This window comes from Oryctolagus cuniculus, chromosome 18 (genome assembly GCF_051225735.1).
Source record: "Oryctolagus cuniculus isolate XC-2025 breed Fujian yellow rabbit chromosome 18, ASM5122573v1, whole genome shotgun sequence".
Classification (NCBI taxonomy): domain Eukaryota; kingdom Metazoa; phylum Chordata; class Mammalia; order Lagomorpha; family Leporidae; genus Oryctolagus; species Oryctolagus cuniculus.
The window spans coordinates 68124144-68150965 of record NC_142884.1 but is presented as its reverse complement, the minus strand read 5'-3'; the positions used below and the strand labels follow the sequence as shown (position 1 = coordinate 68150965).

The window sequence follows — 26822 nt, the reverse complement described above, 5'->3', positions numbered from 1 at the left end:
GTGTGTGTGTGTGTGTGTGTGTGTGTGGTTTTGGTTCGGGGGGGGGGTGTTTTGTTTTATGAGAGATAAACAGCACAATCATTCAGCACACTCATGTCTGCAACCAGGGTGCTGAAAACCCAGAAGGACACATAATACCTCTCAAGACGTCGTATTTGTAACTTCTTCTTAAAATGTACACGAAAACTATTAACACATATTACAACAATTACATTTTTGAACCATCCTAACAAATTAGATATTAAGACTTAAATTGTGGCCGGCGCTGCAGCTCAATAGGCTAATCCTCTGCCTGCGGCGCCGGCACACCGAGTTCTAGTCCCGGTTGGGGCGCTGGATTCTGTCCCGGTTGCTCCTCTTCCAGGCCAGCTCTCTGCTGTGGCCAGGGAGTGCAGTGGAGGATGGCCCAGGTGCTTGGACCCTGCACCCCATGGGAGACCAGGAGAAGCACCTGGCTCCTGGCTTTGGATCAGCACAGTGTGCCAGCCGCAGCAGCCATCTGGGGGGTAAACCAACGGCAAAGAAAGACCTTTCTCTCTGTCTCTCTCTCTCTCACTGTCTAACTCTGCCTGTCCAAAAAAAAGACTTAAATTGTAGTAACAGTGGGTGCTTAGTGTATACTTCTGCCTGCAAAGTATGGTATAAGCACTTAAATTTTGTATTTAAAATCCTTTTAAGCAATTAACACATTGTTTTTTAGTGTTCATTAGTAGTTCATCTGTTTTGTGAACTCAAAGATATAAACTGTCCAGAGACAAAAGTGGCTATGAAATCAGCCATGGCTGCAGTATGATTTCATCATTTCTGAGCTCGTCTTTCACAAATCTGAAATTCTCATTCCAGTCACTGTTACGGTCTGAGGTCCAGTTGCCATGCCTATTCGCACTCACTTGTTTCTTTTCTACCCATTTGGGTTTCCCAGTTCCTCCTACCACCAGCTTCCAGGCAAGTCACGATTTTCCACATTTGAGTACTTTCTTGGACTTGCTCATTTTCATGAAACACTTGTACCCTGTTCTTTTTGTTATTATTATTTTGTATTTATTTGAGAACCAAGGACAGAGAAAGAGAGAGAGACAGAGAGAGAGCCTCTGCTCTTCGGTCTGCTGGTTCGTTCACTCCCCCAAATTCCTACAACAACTGTGGCTGGGCTGGAGGGGAGCCAGAGGCAGGAGCAAGGAACTCAGTCCAGGTCTACCCCATGGGTGGCAGGTACCAAATCACTTGAGACATTGCTGCTGCCTCTCAGTATCTGCATTGGCAAGAGGCCAGAGCCAGAAACTGGAGCTTAAACATTAGATTCAAGAACACAGAGCTGCAGCCTTTTACACGCCTTATACACTCTGCAAATACCAAAGCTCTCCTCCCTCTCCACTTATTTATACTGCAGTGGATCTCTCCTTGGATTCATATTCTACATAAAACACCCGTATGAAATGGAGAGTACTTAATCTGTGCTCTTGCACATTACTTTTAATTCTTTCATTTTTTTATTAATTATTTGAGAGACACACAGACAGATTTGTTCCTACCTGCTGGCTCCTCCCCAAAACTGAGAGTCAGGAATACAACCTGAGCCTCCCACATGGGTGGCAGGAACCCAGTTCCTGGAACCACTGCCTCCTGGGATGAGGTGCTGGGGTCATGAATCAGAATCTATAATTGAACACAGGTACCCCCAGTGTGGAACACAAGATCTTAATCAGCATCTTGATACCTCCAACTAAAGTTTTATGCTTCAATCTTTTTCTATAAGGATGTAAATTTTGAGACTGGTGTGGTTTTTTTTCTTTTTTCTTTTTAAGACTATTTATTGGCCGGCGCTGTGACTCACTAGGCTAATCCTCCGCCTGTGGCACTGGCACCCCAGGTTCTAGTCCCAGTTGGAGCACCCGTTCTGTCCCGGTTGCTCCTCTTCCAGTCCAGCTCTCTGCTATGGCCCGGGAGTGCAGTGGAGGATGGCCCAAGTCCTTGTGCCCTACACCCACATGGGAGACCAGGAGAAGCACCTGGCTCCTGGCTTTGGATCAGCATGGTGCGCCGGCCGCAGCGGCCATTGGAGGGTGAACCAACGGCAAAGGAGGACTTTTCTCTCTCTCTCTCTCTCTCTCTCTCTCTCCACTCTGCCTGTCAAAAAAAAAAAAAAAAGACTATTTATTTGAGAGGCAGAGTTACAGGGAGACACAGGGAGAGACATCTCCCATGCACTATTCACTCCCCAAATGGCTGCAATGGCCAAGCAGAAGCCAGGCTGGAGCCAGAAGCCAGGAGCTTCTTTCAGGTCTCCATGCAGGTGCAGGGGCCCAAGCACTTGGGCCATCTTCTGCTGCTTTCCCAGATGCATTAGCAGGGAGTTAGATCAGAAGTGGAGCAGCCAGGACTCAAACCAGTGCCCATATGGGATCCTAGCATTGCAGGGGGGTAGCTTAATCTGCTATGCCACAATACTGGCCCTGAGGCTGATGTGGTTTTGTTTGTTTGTTTATTTGTTTTATTTGACAGGTAGAGTTATAGACAGTGAGAGAGAGAGACAGAGAGAAAGGTCTTCCTTCCGTTGATTCACTCCCCAAATGGCCACCACGGCCAGCGCTGCGCCGATCCAAAGCCAGGAGCCAGGTGCCTCTTCCTGGTCTCCTATGCAGGTGCAGGGGCCCAAGCACTTGGGCCATCCTCCACTGCCTTCCTGAACCACAGCAGAGAGCTGGACTGGAAGAGGAGCAACTGGGACTAGAACCCGGGGCCCATATGGGATGCCGGTGCCACAGGCAGAGGAATAACCAAGTGAGCCACGGCGCCAACCCTCAGGCTGATGTTTTGACACAGCCAGTTAAACCACCAATTGGGATGCCAGCATCCCATATCAGAGTGCTGTTTCAAGCCCCAGATGCTCCACTTCCAATACAGCTTCCTGCTAATGTGCCTAGAAAGGCAGCAGATAATTGTCCAAGTACTGGGCCATCCATGTGGGAGACCAGGAAGGAGTTCCTGGTTCCTGGCTTCCACTTTTCCCAAACCTGGCAGTTGTAGCCATTTTGGAAGTGAACAAAGTTATGGAAGATATCTCTCTATCTATGTATCTATCCATCCTTCTTTGTTACTCTTTCAAATAAATCTCTTTAAAATGATGTACTTAAAAGATTGAAAATTTCTTGGAAAAATCAGTATTCTCATCTGTGAAATGGGGTTGTACTAAAGATCTCTAGATTTCTTCTTGCTTTAAAATCTTCATGATTTCTATGTTCACCACATTGGTGACGCCCAAATTACTCACCACAAAGATGTGGAAGAAGCCAGAAGAAGTTCCTGGCTCCTGGCTTTGGATTGTGGCTATTTGGGGAGCAAACCAGCAGATAGAAGACCTTTCTCTCTGTCTCTTCCTGTCTGTAACTCTACCTCTCAAATAAACAAATAAAATCTTAAAAAAAAATGTGTAATCTTAGGTGGGAAAGGAGATGGAGCTAGAAGACTCAAACCAGCTTTATCACAACTCTATCATGATCCGATATAAAGCGAACCTTCTGTGTGTGCATCAGTGTACAGAAAAATGTTCACCAAGGTTTGGAGCTAAAAAGACTCACGGGATTCTTTCCCTTTGTTCCTGTGAAACTGATGGGCAACAGAGGGCCAGGCAGCCTGGTGGAACCAGCCAGGCTCCTCCACGAGACAGCACTTTCACCTTCACTGGCTATTTTGAAAGCTCCAGGGTTTCTGCTACCCTCATTTAGAAAACGGACTCAAGGCAGAATGCCATGTTCTTGCATTTTGCTCATCCTCAAAGTTAACTGACCATGAAGCTAATAAGTCTTAACTTCCAAGGGCCCTTATTTGAGAGAGCTTCAGCAACACATCCATGTGGTCTGATGTACAATTTGCAAATGTAGGACATTTTATTTATAATTAAAGAGACTACTGTTCCTTTCTAATCCCATTTTCTCTACTTCTACTCCACATTGCTCAAGTGGTAGCAGAGTGCCCATGGGTACTTCTGAAATCCAGATTAAAGGATGCAAGGTGGTAGCAGGTTGTCCTACATTTCGCTTTTGTTTACTAGGACGTTTTGTGTGGTTTACCATCACGTACATAGAACTCAGCTATTGCCCAATAAGCAGAAAAGCTGGGATTCAAACACAGTGTTGTCTGATTCTAATGTTACCATACTGTATCATCTTCTGCACAACATTTTTGTTGTGAATCATTAACCAGTCTGTGATTCGCTAATTTAAGATAGGATGCTCTCTCCACGCGTAGCAATCTGGCCACACTTGGCACTTCTCCCTACCTCCCAATCTGGTCTCAACACATTCTTAGACTTAGCACCCACCACGACCCACTAGTTCACACAGCTCTACCCAAACTGGATTTCTTGCCTTTACCAGATTTCATGTTCTATCCTCAGGCTAAAATGGTCTTGCCCAATACATTTACATAATCCCCTATTAATGTCTTGCTGAATGGGCACAAAGCACTATCCTCAATAAAGATAAAATACGGCTCACAATAGGTCACTATAGCAAGGGCATCAGTGAAAAATGGGTTAATGATGGTTGTCAAACCAACACAAGAGTTGTCCATCAAAAAACAATAAAAACAAAGACTAACCCATTAGTAATGAATACCCCAAGCACCAGATTTTGCTCCATAAATGTTGGTTTTTTCTTTAAAAAGTAAAGCATCTTGAGGAAGCAACTGATTATAGGTCTGAGGCAGAAAAAATACAAAACTAGATGATCTTGGGCCAGCATTGTGGCATAGCAGGTCAAACTGGTGCCTGTGAGGCTGGCATCCCATATAGGCTCCAATTCATGTTCATCACTACTCCATTTCTGATCCAGCTCCCTGCTAAATGTGTCTGGGAAGCAGCGGAAGATGGCTCAAGTTTTTGGGCCCCTGCACCCACGTGGGAGACCCAGATGGAGTTCCGGTCTCCTGGCTTTGGCCTGGCCCAACCCAGCCATTGCAGTCATCTGGGGAGTAAGGCAGGGAATGGAAGATGGATCTCCACCTCCCCCTGCCCCGTCTTTCTCTCTGCCTCTTCCTCTTTGTCTGTAACTATGCCTTTCAGATAAATGAATAAATCTTGAAGAAAATCACTAGTTGATCTTTTGTCATACTCGGGAGCGAGACCGGTCTTTAACATTGTTAGCCCCAGCATAGAAGCAGAGGCCCTAATGTAGAAAGCCTCCAAGTAATTCAAGCATTAATAAAAATAGTAAGTACAAAGGACAAAAACACATCAAACTGTTAAAAAATCCATCAGTTCAAATGTTACTAAAACAGCAAAAATAAAACCTTCATTAGATACCTCTAGAGTATCTAGGGAATCAATGCATTTTTTTCCTGAAAACTGCTGGGAAAAAAAGCAAACAAATTAAATGTTTATCTACTTTACTTAGACCAACTATATAAACTACAGGGCAACCAAAAATTTTTTAAAGATTATTTGCTTGTCTGAAAGGCAGAGGTATAGAGAGATATAGGGAGAGACAAAGAGAGATCTTCCGTCTGCTGCTTCCCTCCCCAAAAGGCCACAACAGCCTAGGAGCTTCATCCACGTCTCCCATGTGGGCAGCAGAGATCCAAATACTTGTACCATCCTCCGCTGCTTTCCCAGACATGTTAGCGGGGAGCTGGATGGGAAGCAAAGCAGCCAAGACTCCAACTGGCACCGATATGAGATGCCAGTACTGCAAACAGTGGTTTAACCCACTATGCCGTAATGCTGGACCAAGGTAATCAAATATTTGATGGAAAAAAATTCCAATTTTTTTTTTGACAGGCAGAGTGGACAGTGAGAGAGAGAGACAGAGAGAAAGGTCTTTCTTTTTGCCGTTGGTTCACCCTCCAATGGCCGCCGCAGCCGGCGCGCTGCAGCCGGCGCACCGTGCAGATCCGATGGCAGGAGCCAGGTACTTATCCTGGTCTCCCATAGGGTGCAGGGCCCAAGCACTTGGGCCATCCTCCACTGCACTCCTGGTCCACAGCAGAGAGCTGGCCTGGAAGAGGGGCAACCAGGACAGAACCAGCACCCCAACCAGGACTAGAACCTGGTGTGCCGGCACCACAAGGCGGAGGATTAGCCTAGTGAGCCGCGGCGCCGGCCTAAAAATTCCTTTTTATAGAAGCATTCCAAGAAACATGGGAAGAGCAAATGATTGAATTTTGCAAATTCCTAATGAAGACAGGTAGAGGTCATAAATGGCCACTAGCATTCCCAGAAGGAGACAGACAGACATCTTATAACATGTGATCAAAATGCTTCTTGGAGCAGGCATTTGGTGCAGCAGTTAAGTGGCCACTTGGGATACACACATCCCCTATCAGAGTCCCTGGTTTGAGTCCCAGTTCTTCCACCTGGAATTTAGCTTCCTGCTATTGGGCATCCTGGGAAGCAACAGTGATGGCTGAAGTACTTGGGTCCTGTCACTCACATGGGAGACCCAGATTGAGTTCTGGGCTCCTGGCTTCAGCCTGGCCCAGCTCACTGCTGTGGGCATTTGGGAGTGACCAAGCAGATGGAAAAATCGATCTCTCCCTCTCCCTCTCCCTCTGTCTCCATTTTCTTTTTTTTTTTTTTTTTGTTTTGTTTTTGTTTTTGTTTTTGTTTTTTGACAGGCAGCGTGGATAGTGAGAGAGAGAGAGAGACAGAGAGAAAAGTCTTCCTTTGCCGTTGGTTCACCCTCCAATGGCGGCCATGGCCGGCGCGCTGCAGCCGGTGCACCACGCTGATCCGATGGCAGGAGCCAGGTACTTCTCCTGGTCTCCCATGGGGTGCAGGGCCCAGGCACTTGGGCCATCCTCCACTGCACTCCCGGGCCACAGCAGAGAGCTGGCCTGGAAGAGGGGCAACCGGGACAGAATCCGGAGCCCCGACCGGGACTAGAACTCAGTGTGCTGGTGCCGCAAGGCGGAGAATTAGCCTATTGAGCCGCGGCGCCGGCCCTATCCCATCAGTTTTCAAAGAAAATTTTTCTACTAGGAAGCCTTCCTTTTTTTTTTTTAATCATGTTTAAAAATTATTTTCATTTATTTGAAAGATAGACACAGAGAAAGACAAACGCATGGAGAGAGCTTCCATCTGCAGGCTCACCTCACAAATGCCTACAACAACTGGGGCTGGGCAGGTGAAAGCCAGGAGCCAGGAACTCTGTCTGGGTCTCCCATGTGGCTGGTGAGAGCCCCTGCACCTGGAACTCCAACTGCTGCCTCTCAGGTGCACACTGGCTGGAAGCAAGATCACAAGTAGCCTAGTGAGCCGCGGCGCTGGCTCCATTTTCAATAGAACAGAAATAAATAATTTTTTAAATGCTCAATACCATTTATGAACTACTTTGCCAATAAAATTGAGGCTAAATCAGATCAAGCTACTAGGCATAAATATTAATATTCTAGAAATCCAGTAGACAGAGGGACATATTGCATGACATCATAAAAGTGCAATCAGTAGAATTTTAAGCTTGGGTGATTGTCCAGGGCAATTAGCCTGATTTCCTGGAATTTGCTGGATCCATACCACAACTGTCCTGTCCATCCATCATTGAATGCCGAGGTGGAAGCTTCGCCCAGTTTCTCAGACTGCTCACAGGTCAGTGCTTCAGTGGCTGACCATGGCAGCTGGCCTGCATGCTCTTCCTTTATCCACCTGCCTCCTGCCTTCCCCTGCCCTGTATCGTTTCTCTATTTTTCCTGCCAGCGTCTCTTTGGCTTGCCAAAGCCTGCTCTCAGGTTCCGCTTTGGGGAGCATCCAAACTAAGAAAAATAAATACAAGCAGGGGGCTTTTTATTAAATTAAATGCCTCTTAAAATGTTACTATGGGGAAAGAAGGATAATAAACAAAAATAAGAATACACTCATAACTAATGAGCATTTGCCATGCACCAGGCATTAAACATATCTCTCACTTGATATTTACGATCACGTTGATCTACTGCGTTGTTGAAGAGAGAAATGAACTAACCTAAGATTACACAGTTAGTAAATGATGGAGTTGATAATAATATTGTTTACCTTGTTGTTTAAAATTATGTTGATGATGTTAGGTGTTTTGGGAGAGGTGTGTAGGTCTGTGTGTGTGTGCTGCACTACTCTCACTTGGCCAAAAAAAAAAAAGACTAAAAAATACAGAACTGAGTAGGAAATATAACTTTACCACATCTTGTCAAAAATATGAGCAGATGAATGACATGAACCCTTTTATCCAAACAGCCCCCAATAATAATGATGCCAATTTATTCTCCCAGAAAAAAATATTTTGAGAACAGAATTGAGAGAGCGCGTACAAGAGGATCATTGCATCACTGCACTCTTCCTTCCTACAGAGAAGAAAATCAGAAATTGAAGGCGCCGCCCCTCAGAGAGCACCGCAGACAGCTCACGATGACAAAACTTGAGCCACTGAGCCACCAGCGTGGATGCAGAACCTCAGCGGGGAGCCGGCTCTGAGATCTCCAGGGAGGACTTCCAATCAGAGGGGGTCGCTACCAACACTAACACACCAAAAACGCGAATTGCCGACAGTCCTCAGTGCAGCTCTTGGGCAGCATTTAACAAAAGCAGGAAATGCTACTTTGGATGCTGCCTGGCCTGGAGGATTCTGAACAGCACTGAATTAAAATGAGTCATTCTTAGATGCACTTGTTCTCTGTGTTTAAACACAAAAAGCAACAACAACAACAACAAAACAGAGGAACACTCATGTGAGTTTTCTTTTTGTTTTTTTTTTTTAATTTTTGATAGGCAGAGTGGACAGTGAGAGACAGAGAGACAGAGAGAAAGGTCTTTCTTTGCCATTGGTTCACCCTCCAGTGGCCGCTGCGGCCAGCGCACTGTGCTGATCTGATGGCAGGAGCCAGGAACCAGGTGCTTCTCCTGGTCTCCCATGGGGTACAGGGCCCAAGCACTTGGGCCATCCTCCACTGCACTCCCGGGCCACAGCAGAGAGCTGGCCTGGAAGAGGGGCAACTGGGACAGAATCCGGCGCCCCAACCGGGACTAGAACCTGGGGTGCCGGCGCCGCAAGGCCAAGGATTAGCATAGTGAGCCGCGGCGCAGGCCATGAGTGAGTTTTTATATTTGTAAAACTTATCAGACAACAGAGGGTCATGCCTATCAAAATATAAATATGTTTGCAATTATACTTGGAATTTCAATTCTGGAATTAATTGAACAGAGATAATAGCTCAAATACATAAACACATATTTATAAGATTTTTTATTAAATCAATATGCTTAATAGCAAAAACAAAAGAATTAAATTAAATTACATACATATAGTATTGACTAATTAAGGGATAATGTATCTATAAAGTAGAATAATAGGCATGATCTTAAAAGGGACAGGCCTTCTTCATGAGGCATTATAAAAGAACATGGTTAATAGAAACCATTTGTATTCTAAAAACATATGTAAATGTTCAGATAGCTATGTATCCTTCTTGTTAAGCAAGATGAATAAATTCTAGGAATCCAGGGGCCAGCACTGTGACATAGCTGTGAAGCCACCACCTGCAGTGCTGGCATCCCATATGGGCATCAGTTCAAGTCCCAGCTGCTCCACTACCAGTCCAGCTCTCTGCTATAGTCTGGGAGAGTAGTAGAAGATGGCCCAGGTCTTTGGGCCCCTGCACCCATGTGGGAGACCCAGAAGAAGCTCCTGGCTCCTGGCTTCAGATGGGTGCAGCTCCAGCCGTTGAGGCCACTGGGGAGTGAACCAATGATGGAAGGCCTCTATCTGTGTCTGTGTGTGTGCGTGTGTGTGTATGTAACTCTGCCTTTCAAGTAAATAAATAAATAAATCTTAAAAAAAAAAAAGAAAGATGGTAGGTTTCTTGTTAAGTTTTGGGATTCCAACCAAATAATTTGGCACAATGTGACTAAGTCAACAATTAACACACCCACATCCCATATCAGAGCACCACTATGAGTTCCGGCTGCTACACTTCCAGTTCAGCATCTTGATACAATATCTTGGAAGGCAGAAGATGATGGCTCAAATACTTGGGCCCCTGCCTCCCACATAGGAGGCCTGGATGGAGTTCCAGACTCCTGGCTTCAGCCTGGCTCAGCCCTTGCTGTTGCAGTATGTGGGGAGTGAAGCAGCAGATGGAAGATCTCCTCTCCCCCACCAACCCACCTCTCTACCTTTCAAACAGATGACAAATAAACAACCAAACATGGGGCCGAGAAAGTGGAGGGATGGACGAAGGTGAGAGACAGAGGCAGAAAACTATACAACTGATATATTCATGATCAACTGTCAACCAAGATGCCAAGAACACACAATGGACAAAGGACAAACAGTGGCACTGGTAAAACTTGATATTCACATGCAGACAAAGTTAGACCCATGGTGGCCTGGCATTGTAGCATAAAGCTGCTGGGGCCAGAGCTGTGGCACAGTGGGTTAACGCCTTGGCCTGAAGCACCAGCATCCCATATGGGTACCAGTTTGAGATTTGGCTGCTCCACTTTTCATCCAGCTCTCTGTTATGGCCTGGGAAACAGTGGAAGATGGTCCCAGTCCTTGAGCCCCTGCACCCACATGGGAGACCCAGAAAAAGCTCCTGGCTTCAGATCAGCGCAGCTCCAGCCGTGGCAGCCAACTGGGGAGTGAACCAGCAGATAAAAGACTCTCTCTCTCTCTCTGCCTCTCCTCTCTGTGTAACTCTGACTTTCAAATAAATAAATAGTATTAAGCTGCTGCTTGTGATGCCAACATCCCATACGGACACGAATTCAAGTCTTAACTGCTCCACTTCCAATCCAGGTCTCTGCTAATGGCGTGGGAGAAGCAGCAGAAAATGGCCGAATTGTCTGGGCTGCTGGTATCCTCATGAGAGACCTGGAAGAAGCTCCTGGCTCCTGACTTCCGCCTAGCCCAGCCATGGCAGTTCCAGCCATCTAGGGAGCTAACCAGCAGATAGAAGATTTCTCTCTCTCTCTCTCTCTCTCTCTCTCTCTCTCTCTCTATATATATATATATATATATATATATATATATATATATAATTAATCTTTAAAAAATGAATAAGATAAAATAAAGTTGGACCCCATCTCACACCATTCTAAAAACCAACTCTAAATGGATTAAAGATTTGAATGTAAGATCTACAACTGTGAAACTACAAAAAACATACGGAGAAGCTGCATGGTATTGAGCTGAACAAGGACTTTTTGGATATGACACCAAAAACAAAAGCAATACAAATGAAAACAGATAAGTGAGACTTTTTTTTAAAGATTTTTATTTATTTATTTGACAGGTAGAGTTACAGATTGAGAGAGAGAGATAGAAATGTCTTCCATCTGCTGGTTCACTCCCCAAGTGGCCACAACGGCCAGAGCTATGCCAATTTGAAGCCAGGAGATTCCTCCTGGTCTCCCATGTGGGTGCAGGGGCTCAAGCACTTGGGCCATCCTCCACTGCTTTCCCAGGCCACAGCAGAGAGCTGGACTGGAAGAGGAGCAACCGGGACAGAACCGGCACCCATATGGGATGCCAGCACTGCAGGCAGAGGATTAACCTAGTGCACCACGGTGCAGGCCCTGATAAAAGAGATTGTAAAGCAGAGCAAAGGATACCATCAACAGAATGAAGAGACAACATCCAAAATACACACGGAACTCAACAACAAAAGAACAAATAACTTGATTTTAAAAAGCCTAATACTTGATTTAAAAACAGACATTTTTCAAAAGGAAACATACAGATTGCTAATACCTAGCTTTAAAAATACTCAACTTCACTCATTAGGAAAATGTAAATTAAAACTACAATGAGACAGCATCTCAAACCTGTTAGAATGGCAATCATCAAAAAGACAAAAGATAGCAAGTGTTCGTAAAGATGTGAGGAAAGGGAAATCCTACACACTGTTGGTGGGGATGTAAACCAGTAGAGAATAGTACAGAAATTCTTCCAAAAAAATTAAAAATAGATTCACCATGTAATCCATCAATCCCACAACTGGATATACACAGGATATACAAAAAGTTCACAGAAAAGGCATATTATGAAAAACTGAGGAATTGATTCCAATTTTTGCACCAAAATAAACTTACTTTTTAACCCCATTTCCCATGAACTTTTTCAAATATCCTTGGATATTCAAACAATATTAAATCAGTGCTTAAGTGATACATTGCAACATTATTCACAACAACCAAAGTATGGCATTAATCTGTGTCCATCAACAAATGAATTAATTACTTAAATGTAGTAAATACACAGTGGAGTACTCTCAGCCTGTCTTTTGTTTATTTATTTTTTTATTTATTTATTTTTTATTTTTTTGGCAGGAAGAGTGGACAGTGAAAGAGAGAAAGAGAGAGAAAAGTCTTCCTTTCCCATTGGTTCACCCTCCAATGGCCGCTGCGGCCGGCACGCTGTGGCCAGCGCACCGCACCGATCCAATGGCAGGAGCCAGGTACTTATCCTGGTCTCCCATGGGGTGCAGGACCCAAGCACTTGGGCCATCCTCCACTGCACTCCCTGGCCACAGCAGAGAGCTGGCCTGGAAGAGGGGCAACCTGGACAGAATCCGGCGCCCTGACCGGGACTAGAACCCGGTGTGCCGGCGCCGCAAGGCAGAGGATTAGCCTAGTGAGCCGTGGCGCCGGCCCTCAGCCTGTCTTTTGTGACAAAATAGATGACTCTGCAAGATAGTACATTAAGTGAAAGAATGCAGGTACAGACAGACAAATACTACACGAGTCCAGTTCTATGAGCAGACTTCAAAAAGTTCATGGAAAATCAAACTAAAAGATAATTTCCTTTGGTGTAAAACTGTTTGAAATCCTTACCTATGTTTTCCATAAAATGCATTTTTTAAAGTTTTTTTTTAATTATTTATTTGAAAGACGGAGTTACAGAGAGGGGTAGAAACAGAGAGAGAGGTCTTCCATCTGCTGGTTCATTCCCCAGATGGCTGCAACGACCAGAGCTGCGCCGATCTGAAGCCAGGAGCCAGGAGCTTCTTCTGGGTTTCCCACATGGGTGCAGGGGCCCAAGGACTTGGACCATCTTCTACTGCTTTCCCAGTCCATAGCAGAGAGCTGGATTGGAAGAGGAGCAGCCAGGACTAGAACCGGCACCCATATGGGATGTTGGCACTTCAGGCCAGGGCATTAACCCGCTGCGCCACAGCACCAGCCCCATAAAATGCATTTTCAATAAAATGTTTGAAGACCCTCATATTTGAAGGCTAAAACAATTGAACTCAGAACCAAAGCAAAATGTGGTTATAGGGGCCAAAGCGGGGCAGGGCGGGGGGATTGAGGAGGTATCGCGCAAAGGAAACCAAATTACAGTTCTAGTAGAAGAGTCAGTTGAAGAGATCTGTTCTGTATCACAATTACAGATAATACAAATGTATTATATACTTTAAAATTGAAAAGATAATTAATTTTAAGTGTTCTTTACATATACCAAAACATCATGTTATCAACTATAAATATACACAAATTTTACTTCTTAATTTTATTATTTAAGATTTATTTATTTGAAAGACAGAGTTACAGAAAAAGTGGGGGAGGGTGAGAGAGAGAGAGAGAGAGAGAGAGAGAGAGAGAGAGAAGGATCTTCTATCCTCTGGTTCACTCCCCAAATGGCCACAGCAGCTAGGGCTAAACCAAAGCCAGGAGTCTGGAGTTCATTCAGGCCCCACATGGGAGCAGGGACCCAAGGACTTGACCATCTGCTTTCCCAGGAGCATTAGCAGGGAGCTGGATCAGAAGTGGGAAGGTAGGGGAGATGTAGCACTATTTCCCTAAATCTGTATTTATGAAACATATGAAACTTGCATAACTTAAATAAAATTTTAAAATATATATATACAAGCTTAAGAAAATTAAAGTTGTTCATAATTTTATCTCCACAAGTAAGACTCATTCAGCTTTCACTTTGGACTTTATAAATCTGATTTTTTATAAATGTATATTCCTTTTACAATCAATAAAAAATAAAGGTGTTTTGAAAAAAACACAAGACAACAAAAAAGCTAATTTGGTTGGTTGTGATATCATTCAAGGAGATTTTCTCAAAGAATGAGTTGTTGCTGCATTTATATTCACAGATTCCAAGCACTTCAATTTAGGTTCCTAGTTGGAGCAAAAAACTGAAGTGTTCAAAAGCTGCCAGCAATGGGAGACTTAAAATTTAAAAAGTGTCTCTAGGGGCCGGCATTGCGGTGTAGCCAGTAAAGCCACAGCCTGTGGTGCCAGCATCCTATATAGTTGCCAGTTTGAGTTTCAGCAACTCCACTTCTGATCCAGCTCCCTGCTAATGCACCTGGAAAGGCAGCGGAAGATGGCCCAGGTGCTTGGGACCCCTGCACCCACATGGGAGACTCAAAAGAAGCTCCTGATTCCTGGCTTTGGCCTGACCCAGCCTTGGCTGTTGCAGCCATCTGAGGAGTTAACAGTGCATAAAACATATCCCCCCACACACCTTCCTCGTTCTGTGTAACTCTGACTTTCAAATAGAATATATCTTTTTTTAAAAAAGTCTCTAGATTTATATTACTGAAACATACAAATTGGCAAAAAATAATTGTCAATTTGTAAACTTCCATTTAAGTCCAACTTACACAAGCCTGGCTCTGTAGTTGCTTACAGCAAGGTCCAAGTGTGTTCGTGCTAGCTCAGCTCCCCACAGGTATCTTTGGAGTCAGACTCGGCCGTGCAATCAGGGTCAATTACCCTTTCATACGCAGTAAAGCAGCAGCACCAGAGAGCAAAGGCAGCTAATTGAGTCCTAAGGAAGGAGAACAGAAGTCACAGGTAAGATGTGGGTGTGTCGTGCACATTGACATATTAGGGTCTTCTGGGTTTTAATTCTATTAACACTGTTTTCATTTAACTTACTTTTGCATAACCAAAGAAGACACCTTTGTGAATCTTTGGCACCCTCTTTTGGGCAATCTGATTATTTTCCAACTGAAATTTGTTTTAATGTAATGTATTTCTGAGAATATCATAGGCAAATTGAAAGCAGGCATGTGTCATTATTTTTTAAACTTTTCATGAATAAGCTTTATTTTTAGAACAGTTTTAGACTTGCAGAAAAATTAAGCAGTTAGTATAAAGTCCTCATCTACACCATCTTATATTCCACATCCTCAAAATCTCCCCTACTATTAATACCTTGTATTAGTATTGCACATTTGTTAAAGTTAATGAAATAATTAGCACATTATTATTAACTGAAATCCAGTTTACAATGAGGTTGTAAATTTCTATGCAGTTTGACAGATGTCATGTATCCGCCATGACAGTGTCATAGAGAATAGTTCACCACCCTGAAAATCCCCCATGTTTCCCTCTACTTCCTCCCCTACTTTCCTCTTAACCCATGGCCATCACTGATCTTTTTTACTTTCACCATAGTTTTCCATTTCCAGAACAGCATATAGCTTGGCTTCTTTCACTTAGTAATGTGCTTTTAAGAGTGTTTTATATCTTTCTGTGGTTTGATAGGTCATTTATTTTTGTCACTGAATATAACATTCGATTGCGTGGATAAACCAAAGTTTATTGACCCACTCCCTGTTGAAGAATATTTTGATTGATCCCAGATTTTTTTTTCAGTTATGAAGAATGCTGCTGCAAACATTTGGGCAGGAGGTAAGTGTGCCTGTGCCTGTGTGTGTGTGTGTGTGTTTTCACACACATAAGCACATGTGAACATTAGTTTTCAATTCATGTGGGTCAATACTAAGGAGAATGATTCCTTTATAATATGGTGATACTGTATATATACATACATGAGATATATAATATATATATATATATAATGCTACTTGGTCATGGTATTTGTGAGAATCTATCAAACTGTCTTCCAAAGCAACCGTGTCATTTTGCATTTTCAGCAGCATTGAACAAGCGATCCTGTCTGTATCCTCACTGGATTTTTTTTTTAAGAATTATTTTATTTATTTGAAAGACAGAGTTACAGAGAGAGGTAGAACCAGAGAGAGAGAGAGGTCTTCCATTCTGCTGGTTCACTCCCCAAATGACCACAACGGCCAGAGCTGACCTGATCCAAAGTCAGGAGCCAGGAGCTTCTTCCATGTCTCCCACATGGCTGCCAGGACTTGGGCCATTCCCTACTGCTTTCCCAGGCCATAGCAGATATCTGGAATGGAAGAGGAGTAGCCAGGACTGGAACTGGTGCCCATATGGGATGCCAGCACTGCAGGCTAGGGCTTTAACCCACTGTGCCACAGCGCCGGCCCAGTCGCCAGCTTTTAATACTATGAGTTTTTTGGATTTTAGCCATACCAATAGCTACATATTGGTATTTCACTGTTGTTTTAATTTACAATTCCCTTATGGTGTGTGATGGTTGGCATATTTTCATGTGCCTAGTTGCCATCTGTGCATCTTATTTGGTCAGCTTTTTTGGGTCTTAACCTACTTTTAATTGAACTGCTTATGTTCTTATATTTAAGACTTCTTTGTATGTTTGGATGCAAGTCCTTTATCACATCTATAGTTTGCAACTATTTCCTCTCAATACGTGTCTTCTTTTTTATTCTCTTACAGTGTCTCTTAACAACGCTGATCTTAATCAAGTCCAGTTCATTTTTCCTTTCATGAATCATACTTCTGATGTCGTATTTAAAGGCCTAACACCAAACAAGCTTGTCTAGATTTTCTCCCATGTAATCTAGGACGTCTATAGTTTTGTATCTATGTTTTCAGTCTCTGACCTGACTTGGGTTGATCTAGTTTGAATTCATTTGTGTGAAGCATGTAAGGTGACTCTATTCTTTTTGCATCTGGATACTCAGTTGTCCTAGCATTGCTTGTTGAAAAGACTATCCCTTTCCCACAGACTTGCCTTTGCTCCTTAATTAAACACCAATTGACTCCATTTGTGTGGCTCTTTTCCTGGGTTATTTGGGTTCACGTATAAATTTGTCTAATCTCCTGTCTATTTACCACATTTCCTTGATTGTTGTGGTTTTACAGTAAGCCTTGAAGTCACATGGTGTCAGTCGTTTGGCTTTGCTCTTCTTCAGTACTGTATGGGCTGAACTGGGTCTGTTTTCTTTACAAAAAAAAATCTGTCTATATTCACAAAACAATATGTTTTGAGTCTTACTGGAATGGCATTGAATCTAAAAATTAAGATGGGCGGGGGGGGGATTAAGATAGGAAGGATTGACATCTTAACAATATTAAGACTTTCTATCCATGAACATGGATATATCTCTATTTATTTAAATCTTCCTTGAGTTCTCTTATCATAAATCTATAGCTTTTCTTATATAAAATCTTGAACATATAAAATGTTACCTATTTTAGTATTAATCAAGATTATGTGTCTTTTAGAATCTCAAATTCTAATTGTTCATTGCAAGTATATAGGAAGGCAATTGAATCGTCTGTGTTAAACTTATATCCTATAACATTATAAGTGCTTATAAGTTCTAGCTTTCTTGCCCATTCTTTTGGATTTTCTATAGACAATACTGTTATCTACACTGACAGTTTTATTTCTTCCTTTCTAGTAGCTATATCTTTCATTTACTTTTTGTGTCTTGTTGCACTAGCCAGGACTTCTGGTACAATACTGAATAGTAATGGTGAAAGGTGATACACATGTCTTGTTCCAAGACATAGAGTATATCATCTGTTTTTTTCCACCATTATGTATGATATGCGCTGTAGAGCTGTGGTTTGTTTGTTTGTTTGTTTGATGCCCTTTATGAAGTTGAGAAAGTTTCTGTCTATTCCTAGTTTGATGAAAAGTTGAAAAGTTTTATAATGAATGAATGTGGTGCTTTATCAAATCCTTTGTATTTATCAGTATTAACTGGTAATTTTTTTCTTTTCCAATCTATTTGTGTGGTAGATTATGTTCAGTGATTTCTAAATGTTGAATCATGCTTGTATAGATGGAATAAATCCTATTTGCTCATGAAATAATTCTTTATTCAATATTAGATTCAATTTCCTATTATGTTAACTATTTTTGCATATATGTTCAAAAAATATTTTGTCTGTTTTTCTCTTTTTAGGATTTATTTATTTATTTGAAAGGCAGAGTTATACAGAGAGAGAGAGAGAGAGAGAGAGAGAGAGAGAGAGTTTCCACCTGCTGTTTCACTCCCCAAATGTCTGCAACAGCTAGGGCTGGATGAGGCCAAAGCCTGGGGTCTAGAACTTCATCCAGGTCTCTCACATGGGTAGAAGAGGCCCAAGGATTTGGGCCATGGTTCCATTGTTTTCTCAAGTGCATTGGCAGGAAGCTGGATCAGAATTAGAGTAGCCATGATTGAACTGGTGCCCACATGGGATGCCACAGTTATAGGCAGAGGCTTAACCCACTGCACCACAACACCATCCTATATTGCTTTCTTATTGTGTCTTTATCTGGTTTGGGGGTTAGGGTAATGCTGGTCTGGTGCGATCTTTGAAAGGATTTCATCTGCTTCTCTACTCTGTAGAGAGTTGGTATCAATTCTTCCTAAATGTTTGGTGAAATTCACTAATGAACCCATCTGGAACTAGTGTTTTCATTTTAGGAATGTTATAAAATAGTAATTCAAAAGCTTTAATAGGTATATATCTATTAAGATGAGCTACTTCTTCTTGAGTTTTGATAGTTTCTGCCCATGTGGTCCATTTTATCTACATTATCAAATTTGTGAGTATAAAATGATTTGTAATATCCCTTTTTATCCTTCTTCTATCAGATCGGTAGTGATCATTTCTATCAGTTTTATTTCACATATTTGACGTTCTAGTGTTAGGTGCAAGCATTTAAGAATTGTTATGACTTCTTGGAGAATTGACCCTTCTATCATTATTTAAAATCTCTCTTCATCCCTGACAATTTTCCTTACTCTGAAGTCTGCTTTGTATACAATTAACATCATTATTCCATTGTTACTTTTGATTGACATGAGCATGGAGTAACTTTCTCCATCCTCTTAAACAATCTGTGTTTTTCCATTTAAAGTAGGTCACTTGTAGTCAACATATAATTGGTCTTTTTTTTTAATCCACTCTGGCACTATCTGTTTTTAACTGGTGTAGATTATTCACATTTAAGGTCATTATTTATTTAGCTGGATTAAAATTTACCATCTAAGATTTTGTTTATTGATTTGAGAGGTAGAGTTACAGGAAAGGAGGCAGACAGAGAAAAAGGCTCACTCCCCAGTGGCCCCGATGGCCAAAGCTGGGCTGATCCAAAACCAGGAGCCAGGAGCTTCTTCCAGGTCTCCCATATGGGTGCAGGGACCCAAGGACTTGGCCATCCTCCACCGCTTTCCCAGGCCATAGCAGAGAGCTGGATCAGATGAGAAGCAGCCATGACTTGAACCAGCGCCCATATGGGAAGTTTAGCCAAGTATGCCACAGCATTGGCCCCAAAATTCACCATCTTTATAACTATTTTTTGTCCATTGTAATTCTTGTTCTTTTGCTTGAATCTTACCATTTTTTGCATTTCATTTGCATTTTATGAATTCCAGTTCATCATTTCTATTAATATATCAGTTGCATCTCTTTTTTTTTTAACTTTCTTTTCCAATTGCCCTACAGTTTGCAGTATTTTTTTTTTTTTTGACAGGCAGAGTGGACAGTGAGAGAGAGAGACAGAGAGAAAGATAGAAAGATCTTCCTTTACCGTTGGTTCACCCTCCAATGGCCGCCACAGCCGGCGCACTGCGGCCGGCACATCGCACTGATCCGAAGCCAGGAGCCAGGTGCTTCTCCTGGTCTCCGACGCGGGTGCAGGGCCCAAGGACTTGGGCCATCCTCCACTGTACTCCCGGGCCATAGCAGAGAGCTGGCCTGGAAGAGGAGCAACCGGGACAGAATCCGGCACCCCGACCGGGACTAGAACCCAGGGTGCTGGCGCCACAGACAGAGGATTAGCCTATTGAGCCATGGCGCTGGCCCAGTTTGCAGTATTAATTTACAACTAATCCAAATCCACCTTTAAATTATGCCATTCCACTTCATGGAGTATTGCTGGCATCTGACAATATAGTATTTCCGATTTTTCCCTCCCATTTCTTATAATATTATCACATATTTCACCCAATTCATTGTTGCTAATACTTGAACAGTTACCTATTACATCAATTAATAAGAAAAATAAACAATTTATTTCACCTTCGTATATCCCACCCCAAATCTTCTTTCTTTATGTGTGTAGATCTGGGTCTCTGGCTTCCATCATGTTCCTTCCCTGAAGAACTTTTGTGCACATTTCGTGAAAGGCAAGTCTACTGTCAACAACTTTCTTCCCTTTTGTTTGTCTGAGAAAGGCTTTCTCTCTTTTGAAGGATGATTTCACTGGTTATGGAATTCCAGGTTAGTGCATATTTTTTCTTTCAACACTTCAAACATTTCACTGCACTCTTCTTGTTTGCATGGTTTTTGACAAAGAGTCCAGCATAATTCTTCTCCCTGCTCCTCTAGAGATAGGTACCCTCAGCCCCTGACTTCTCTTTGTCTTTGATTTTCCACAGCTTGAATACAATATGCACATGTGTAGATTTTTTGGTATTTAGCCTACATGGTCTTCTCTGAGCTTCTTCGTTCTCTTGTTTGATGCCTGTTGTTAATGTGGAAAGTTCTCAATCACTATTTTTATTGTATTTGCATTTGAAATAAAAGGCAGTGAGACACGAGAATAGGAGCACCCCCAGTGCTGGGCCAGGATGAAGCCAGAAGCCCAGACGTGAATCTGCATCTCCCACATGGGTGGCAGGGACTTCATACAGGAGCCATCATCTGCTGTCTCCCAGGATTTGCATTAGCAGGAAGCTAGATCGGAAGTGGAGGCAGGACTCAAACCCAGATAACCGCGTGTGAGATGCAGGCATCCCAGGCAGCTGCACCACAACACCTACCCCTTCAGCCAACATTATTTTCAGTACTTCTCCTGTTCCTTTCTCATCCTTTTCCATCCATTATTCTTTCTTCTCTGTCTGCTTGCATGATGTGTACACCATTTGTAAATGCCCCACCATTCTCACATACTCTGCTCCATGTTTTCATTATTTTTTCCCTTTGCATTTTAGTTGCAGTTTCTATTGGTTCTCTTTCAGGCTCATAGATTCTTCAGTGTCCCAGCTCCCTGCTAAAGGCCTGAGAAAAGCAGCAGATAATGGCCCAAGTACTTTGTCCCATGTATTCACATGGGAGACAAAGCTCCTGGCTCTGGCCTGATCCAGCTCCAGCCATTGAGGCCATCTGGGGCATAAACCAGCAGATGGAAGACCTCTCTCTCTCTCTCTCTCTCTCTCTCTCTGCATGCACATGCATGTGTCTCCATCTCCATCTCTCTCTCTCTCTCTCTCTCTCTCTAACTCTGGCTTTCAAATAAATAAATCTTTAATATATATAAAAGGGTGACACTGACAGAATAGGAATTATATCTCAATAAAAAAAAAGACATGCAATTAAACAAAATACAGCCACTGATTCCAAAAGCTTAGCCTTAAGCATGGGGCAAACAAGCCACATCAATAAGAACAGGAAAAACACCAGCACTTGTAGCCCCTCTTATTGTGACACATACTCTCAATCTTTCGAAAGTCCAATGGTGCTGCCAATAAAGCATTTTCATTTTAAGCTTCATAATAAGCTGGTCCATTGTTGTCATCATTCCTCGTCTGACATGTGATTTTATTTTGTTGCCACAACATAGTGAATTTTGATAGATCACAGTAATTTCAATCCATGAGGATCTTTCAACTGTAGGAGTGAATTAGAAAGATATTTTTATATTGCCTATTTGAGATAACAGGTCCTCGCACCCTGCTTCAGGCAAAATACATCAAAAGAATGAACTGAAGGTTAAGTTTCCTTTCAGATCTCAATTTTTACAACATCACGGAAATTCTTGCCTAAAAGCAGTCGAATTATTCAACTGCAAGACGTTCTATATTCACCTCATTCAGCCGGAGGGAAAGAACAAAGTCGGCAGCCGGAGACCCCTCCAAGGGTGAAGCACATCCATCTTCTGTGATGTCCTTCTAAGCCTCTGTTCCCGGAAAGCGACGCCAGGACTCTCCCAGAGAAGATGCCAGTGAAAGCCTCTTGAACAGCTTTCTATTATGTCACATTTGCAAAGGTAATTCTCACGTGGAGAGCAGCAATGGAAATTCAAGTAATGAAGTTTAAATACCATGTCAACCAATTATTACCATTTTATCCCACTCAAATCAGTCAATTAAATGTAACTGTCTCCCTAAATTAGTTTTAGACAGCATTTAATCCCAATTTGATTTTTTTTTTTAAACTGGCTTCGTGTATATCATTGTTTCTACACAAAAAAAATTCTTGCTGTGATAATGAATCTCGGAGGAGGAAAGGCCACTGAGCCGTTGGCCTCCAAGGCTGTTGATTGTGGAGAGCAGTGTTTGGACCCAGTTTAAGGTGGCTCCCAGGAGACCTCTCCCCAAAGGCATTGTTTACTGAGCTACCCAGACAGCCTCGTGAGAAGACGACTTCCCCTGAGAGGGGATCCATTAACATATTATCCAGGAGCAACTTCGATGACAAGTTTCTGTTTCATAAGGTCCCTCTTCATGTCACTTTGTCTTTCGCAGAGCCCAGTCCTGTGACACAGTTAGAGCCCCAGCAGGCTGTGCAAACTGTGGCACCACTTAATCAATGCTTCTTGATATTGACAGGGATGATGGCAGAGGTTAGGACACTGGGTACTATTTTGCACATTCATTGATTCATGTCATCAAGGATTTTGTACTGATCACTCAGTTTGTGCCGGGTCCTATCTGGACGATAGAGATGTAAGGGCGAACAATCAAGTCCAGGCCGCTGACCTCGAGCAGTTTTACTTTTCAGAAAATGTAGACAGAAAAGGAATGTCGAATAAGTGAATCCCATCCTTTCAAGTGCTAAGCTGAACAGTGAGGTAGGAAGGGGTTCAGCAGGACTCTACAAGGATTCAGAGACAGAGGGGCTGCCCACCCAGCAGCCCTGCACCTCCAAGGACCAGGGGACTTCCTGTACCGAGAGCCCCGGGAGAACATGAAATATTCCAGTAACAGATGTGTGAAGGCCACATAAGCGATCAGCGAGAACAGGAGCTCTCAACTCACATTAGGTTTACTCGGAGATCCGCTTTAAGAAGTCATCAATTAAACAGAGGGTCTTCAAAAAGTTTATGGGAAACGCATATTATTTTTAATTAATATTTTTTAAAGATTTGTTTTATTTATCTGAAAGACAGAGTTACAGAGAGGCAGATGCAGAGGGAGAGAAAAGTCTTCCATCCGCTGGTTCACTCCCTAGGTGGCTGTAACGGTCAGAGCTGCACCAATCTGAAGCCAAGAACAGGAGCTTCTTCCGGGTCTCCCATGTGGGTGCAGGGGCCCAAGGACTTGGGCCATCTTCTACTGCTTTCCCAGGCCATAGCTGAGAGCTGGTCAGAAGTGGAGCAGCCAGGACTTAAAGCGGTGCCCAAATGGCATGATAGCACTGCAGACCGGGGCTTTAACCTGCTGTGTCACAACACTGGCCCCAACATATTATTTTTTAAAAAAAAATCATGCATGGATTTCAAGATGTTTGACATCAAAATAACCTTGTCTTTTTTTATTTTTTTTTATTTAATGAATGCATTTTTACATAGATCCAACTTTAGGAATACAGTGGTTCTTTCCCCATTCCCCCACCCTGCTCCCATCCCACCTCCTATTCCCTCTTCCATCTCCTTCTTCATTATGGTTCATTTTTAATATGGCTTTATATACAGAGGACCAACTCTATGCTAATCATAGACTTCAACAATTTGCCCCTATGCCCACGCACAACATACAGAGTACAGTCTGGGGAGAGAATGTGCAGTGCAATTCAACAGGGACAGAGGTCCTACCTTGGGAGCAAGTGCACAGTGACTACTGTTGTTCTTTTAACAATTAACACTTTTTTATGACGTCAGTGATCATCCGAGGCTCTTGTCGTGGGCTGCCAGGGCTACGGAGGCCTTTTGTGACCATAGACTCCAGCGTTATTTGGACACGGCCATAAGCAAAGAGGATGTTCTCCTCTCCCTTCAGAGAAGAGTGTCTCCTTCTTTGATGACCCTTCCTTTCCTCTGAGGCTTCACAGAGATCTTCCATGTATAACCTTGTCTTTTAATTCCTTTTCCCCACAAACTTTCTGAAGTTCCTTCATGCTTGAAGCGTGCTCCTTTATACACATGGTAGCTCTATGTTGTTTCAGCTTTTGAAAGGTAGTCAGCAAAAGACTGACCGCATTCTGAGAATTCACCATGAAAAAACACACTTTGGAATTTGGCTGGAAGTCAGAATTCAAGGACTGTGAATCCTGAAATATCCCACTGAACTGCTGACAACACCATCACACTCAGAAGTAAGAAAATAATTGCACTTCTCCCATGAACAAATTAACAAGGTCAAAATGCAGTTTCAAGGGAGGGAACTAGCTGAAAACGGGCCCAGGTATAAATTATCTATGATCATTACTCTAAAGACCTCTATTGGAACCCTCCACATGGTACTAATTAAGACTCACACCTCTGAATTTGTGTATTAACTTTTATGTAGTCAATGCAATTTACAGGCAGTAACTCATAAATTCCTGCAACAAACTTAACCGCAAAACTGAGGCAAAAGCTGACCTACTTCTTGCTGCACTTGGGAAACTCTGCATCCTGAGTGGAGCAGCCACACCCATTTGAGAGACTAACAGTTGGGCAAATACAGAGATGGAAGCCAACTGGAGTCTTCTCAGGCAACATGTCCAACCCTGAGGCAGATCATGTAGGTCGCGAGATCCAATATATCTTCATGCCTCATGTGGCATTTTGGTTCTTGCTCTTGGATTTCTTTTCCTCAGATGGGATATCTGAGACCAACATATTGCACACTAGAGACAAATGTATTTCATTTTTAAGACCCACATATTGCATGAGACCAATACTGACAACAGCTAGGAAGGGTGTCTGTGAGGACAGCTCTCCCACCCTCTCCTGTCCACTCCTCTCGTGTGTCTGGTAGACACCACACAGCTTATCCAACCACCGTCACTCAGCCCCCTGGTCTCCACCCCATATTCTCTCTTTGTCTTCATCCCACTCACCAGCACTGCCTCTTCAGATGTCAGTGGTTCCAGGAATGCGTCTGTGCCCTCCATGCCTGTGTTGGCCTTCATGGCATGTGCCCCACAGCATTCTGTGCCTTTAGTCTGAGGTCCTCAGCTGGTCTGGCTCTCCTAACAGAGGTTTGCACAGGCCAGGCAACGGCCGCGTGAAAGCTCCCAATAAAGGTGGGTTGTTGAACAGCAGGACTCAGTGGTCTGTAGCTTGTTCCCACACAGTCAGCTCGCAAATCCCCAAAGGCATCCGCTCCAAGGCCAGCTGTAGGCGATGCAAGTCTCTGAATCCCAGCTGCATCTGGCTTGGGACGGTGTGTGTCATTACACATTGACGCTGCACGTCAGGTGTTCCGCATTCCTGCAACCACCCTTGCCATTCTAAGACCTTGCATTAGGCCAGCGCCACGGCTCACTAGGCTAATCCTCTGCCTTGCGGCGCTGGCACACCGGGTTCTAGCCCTGCTCGGGGCGCCAGATTCTGTCCCGGTTGCCCCTCTTCCAGGCCAGCTCTCTGCTATGGCCTGGGAAGGCAGTGGAGGATGGCCCAAGTCCTTGGGCCCTGCACCCGCATGGGAGACCAACAGAAGCACCTGGCTCCTGGCTTTGGATCAGCGCGGTGCGCCGGCCACAGCACGCCGGCCACGGTGGCCACTGGATAGTGAACCAACGGTAAAGGAAGACCTTTCTCTCTGTCTCTCTCTCTCACTGTCCACTCTGCCTGTCAAAAAAAAAAATAAATAAAATAAAAAAGACCTTGCATTAGCATCATTCCTACATCTTCACATGCTTCCCTTCTACCTGGTTCTTTCCTGTCAATGCCAACTTATGCCCAAGAAAACACCCTGAACTCTGCAGAATTTCCAGACCAACCATGCCTCCTTCCTGTCCTCAGCTGAGAACGTTCAGGAAGGAACTGAGCACGCCTGCTCTGGGGACCAGCTCTCTCTGACTCAGGAAGTCAAATCCTTCAGCAAGCAGACACAACCTGAACCAGCTGAGTCAGTGAGCCCCAGCCTGGCCTCTCCTCATGAGTAGGATGAGGAGAGGCACCCTCTTACACTGCTGGAGATTTCTCGAATCTCTGCCGTCATACACGGCAGCTAGATTCTCTACCGGCTTCTGCATGCGGCATGCTGCAGTGTCACACAGCCTACAGTGCTGGGGAAACTCCATGACTCACTCGCAGAACAGAAATCCAAAAGGCATGTGCTTTGATGAGTCATTGACACCAGGATGCCCCTGAAAGGGCTGTGAGATCCCCGACCACACAGGGAGAACGGCTGATCTGGATGACGGTCACATGGGCGCAGTGCTTTTTCCCAGTACATCATGAAGGGTGCATGGTTTGTGACTGTCCTCACAGAGCCGCTGAGAAGTCCTGTGTCCATTAAGCCATTGTCTCCTCTCTAAGGTTTAGGTGTTATAATCAGTTGTGGGACGGGCGCTGTGGAGCAGTAGCTTAAGCATCTGTCTGCAGCGCCAGCATCCCACAAAGACACCGGTTCAAGTTCCAGCTATTCCACTTCCAATCCAGATCTCTGCTGATGGCCTGGAAAAGCAGTAGAAGATGGCCCAAGTGCTTGGGCCCCTGCACCCATGTGGGAGACCCCAGAAGAAGCTCCAGGCTCCTGGCTTCGGGCCGGCCCAGCTCTGGTCTTTGTGGCCATTTGGAGAGAGAGCCAGTGGATAGAAGACCTCTCTGTCTCTCCCTCTC

The 26822-nt window shown here is 43.7% G+C and overlaps 1 long non-coding RNA gene across 1 annotated transcript in view; it reads right to left on the bottom strand.

Moving 5' to 3' along the window:
* LOC138846579 (uncharacterized) overlaps nucleotides 1-25836 on the bottom strand; it is a 168224-nt gene extending 142388 nt beyond the window's left edge. The window contains exons 1-2 of the long non-coding RNA XR_011384102.2: nucleotides 25094-25836; nucleotides 14584-14750 (exon numbers count right to left, since the gene is read on the bottom strand). This is a non-coding gene — a long non-coding RNA (uncharacterized LOC138846579). The remainder of the gene's footprint in view (nucleotides 1-14583; nucleotides 14751-25093) is intronic.
* Between the last annotated feature and the right edge of the window lie 986 nt (nucleotides 25837-26822).